Here is a 2,896-nt window from a genome sequence, read left to right on the forward strand (position 1 = left end):
CAGGATAGGTTTAAGCTGCAGAGGGCTGTGCCCTGGAGGTTTGAGATGAATTGCTGCTTTGTGGGAAGAAAAAATATGAATAAATCTGAACTAAATGTCAACAGGGAGTAATTGCCACCTTTAGAAAACCTATACATTGGCAGAAATATGAGCTGTACAGCTGGCAAGTCTCATTAATATGGAAGCAGCGATCACCTCAGATGACTTATTGTAGCTCCCCCATCAACACTACAGCTCATCTTTCTCTCAGACGGCAACTCTTCTGAGATGGACATACAGCTTAGTCAGGGAATTTGAGACACTGTAACACCATAGGTCAAGATAAAGCTCAGGAAGGGACTCTAAAACAATGATGTTCTAGATAAAGTAGGAGAGGTTACAGTATTCTTCACCCTTTGTACGGGTCTGAGATACTAAAACAGTACAGTCCTGTAGAACACAAAGGGCTGAACGTCACATCAATAACTCAATCTTATATTTTGAGCAGATCGAAGATGTGAAACTATCTTAGAATCAAAATGCTCATCATTATAAAATATCTCAAATAATACCAAAATAATAGTACAGAATAGCTTAACACAGGTCTAAAACATTATCTTTAACCACAGATCAGAAGGATGTATTATAATTACCAGACAAGTATTTACTAGTTACCACTGCAGAAATTGTTAACTGCAGTAGAAACATGTTATAATAACCAGAGATAGTATAAAGTAATACACATGGAAAGCAAAACAAAATGGTAGCGTAAGGGAGATCATCATGACTCTCCAGTTTTAATTCCTGTTTTGTTATCAAATTCAGATTCCATGCTGATTAAATAAATAAAAAATCCTGGCAGTTAGTCCAGCAACGTAGATCACAGCAAAATCTGATTCAATAGAAAAAAGTCTTCTTACGGGTTCCTGTCTATACATCTGTACCAGCTAATTTAAATCACCTCAACACCTCATGCACTGAAGATTATACAATCTACTCATTCCAATGATATACACCTTTCATGGGTCACTATACGTATTCCTTAACCACTTATTACAGGAAGGTGGAGTTACAGAGAATAAGCACAAGAATAGACAAGGAGAGAAAAGAAGAGTTGAGTTTAATCTGATTTTAAAAGTTTGAAATTACATTTACATTCAGACTCAGGTATCCTGAAATTCTTGGTTCTGCAGAAGAGTCATACTGGACTTGAAAAGTTAATTGCGTTTCTCTCTTGCAGATGTTGCCAGACCTGCTGAAGTTTCTCCAGCACGTTCTACATTTATTTCAGATTTCCAGCATCTGCAGTATTTTGTTTTTATCAGGTGTCCCCCTTCAGGTTGCACAGTCTGACCCCCTCATGGGGCTAACCTTGAGTCAATGGTAAATACTTTTACCTTTCCAACAGAAGGTTATGAGTTTATTGGCACACTCCAGAGATTTGAGTACCTGACTGAGGTTAAACAGGAAATATTGGGGAAAGAGTAGTTCACCTCATTATTGTTTGTGGGAGTTTGCTGTGCGCAATTTTGTAATTGCATTTCTCTAACAGTGACTAAAATGAAATTTACTTCATTGCTGCATTGAAACTGCAAGTCTTGACATTGTAAAATATGATTTATTAATGCAAATCTTACTTCTTTATCATGTTACTCTTAAAATTAAACGAGAAACTGGTTTTACAAAATGCTTCAGTGGTTACTGCAGTGATACAGTGTGCATGTTCCCCTAATCACTGAAACTCAATCCTCTCCATATTAATGCAGTTACAGGGTCAGTTCACATCAAACCATACACCTGCCTCCATTCTCTTTGTATGAAGAATAAATAATATTAAAAAGAAACAAAGTGAGCGTTTTCATTTTTGTTGTAATGACCTGTACCTCAACTGTTGCGCTGTAAGGTACTCTTTCTGAAACACAAAGCTATTGTTCATGTACTAACAGTTACACTACTTAACAGTTTTAATATAGAAAGCATTTTAATGTAAGTTCATTTCCGTATGGCAGTAGTTTCAGAAACACAAATGCATTATACGTGGTAGGTTACAGGGTTCTTTCAACATAATCCCTGCAACTGTAACACTTATAACCTATTGATAGCAAGCAGTTGGCTGGATTGATGCATTCCTTCCACATTCTTTGCAAACTGGTACACGATTAGACCATCCATGGACAGCATCCAGTTGGCTACAAGGGGGTCAATGAGGACCTCAAAACGACCCAGTTATAAGGTGAATAGAGCCTTACATCCGTATGGTATTTTTATCTGGTGGTGAGGTTGAACAACTGCTGTCCTTTAGGGGCAGGACAACAATAGACCGTAATGAGAGAACGTTATCACCTTAAATGGACAAGAATAAGAAATAAAGAAATTTTAATAAGGGAGGATGACTAAAATTTGAAAAATATGTAGCTTGACTGTTAGAGTTGTAAACCTAGATAAATGAATTAATTCTAGTCAGGATTGGCAATAGCATTCGGTGACATATTCACCCCAATCCAATCCTCATAAAAAATTAACATTATACGTATAAAAATATTCATGATGTCAGTAAAATAGACCAAAATATAACTTGAATCCTCTAGTATGTAATATAAGGGTGCATTCGTGCATTTGAAGATAATAACTGGATTATGATTTTTAATCTACATTCACATTAAGTCAAATCTATTTCTTCTATCTATCTCTCAATATCTTATTATGTTACCCACCTTTTATAACTTAAAGGAAAGGTTGAAAATAAGGTCAAGTTAATGACAGGGGCAGGTTATACAGGTGGAGAATGGGAGTGTGGTATTTCAGAAAACTCCACAAAGTGCATCTTTTCTACTTGACAGTTTTCATTTGGTTGTTTCCTGTCTGCCAGGATTAGCTTTCAGATGGACAGCGAGGACTTCTGAGCAGGAGCAGGTAG

The sequence above is a fragment of the Rhincodon typus genome, chromosome 16 (genome assembly GCF_021869965.1).
Source record: "Rhincodon typus isolate 14 chromosome 16, sRhiTyp1.1, whole genome shotgun sequence".
Lineage (NCBI taxonomy): Eukaryota > Metazoa > Chordata > Chondrichthyes > Orectolobiformes > Rhincodontidae > Rhincodon > Rhincodon typus.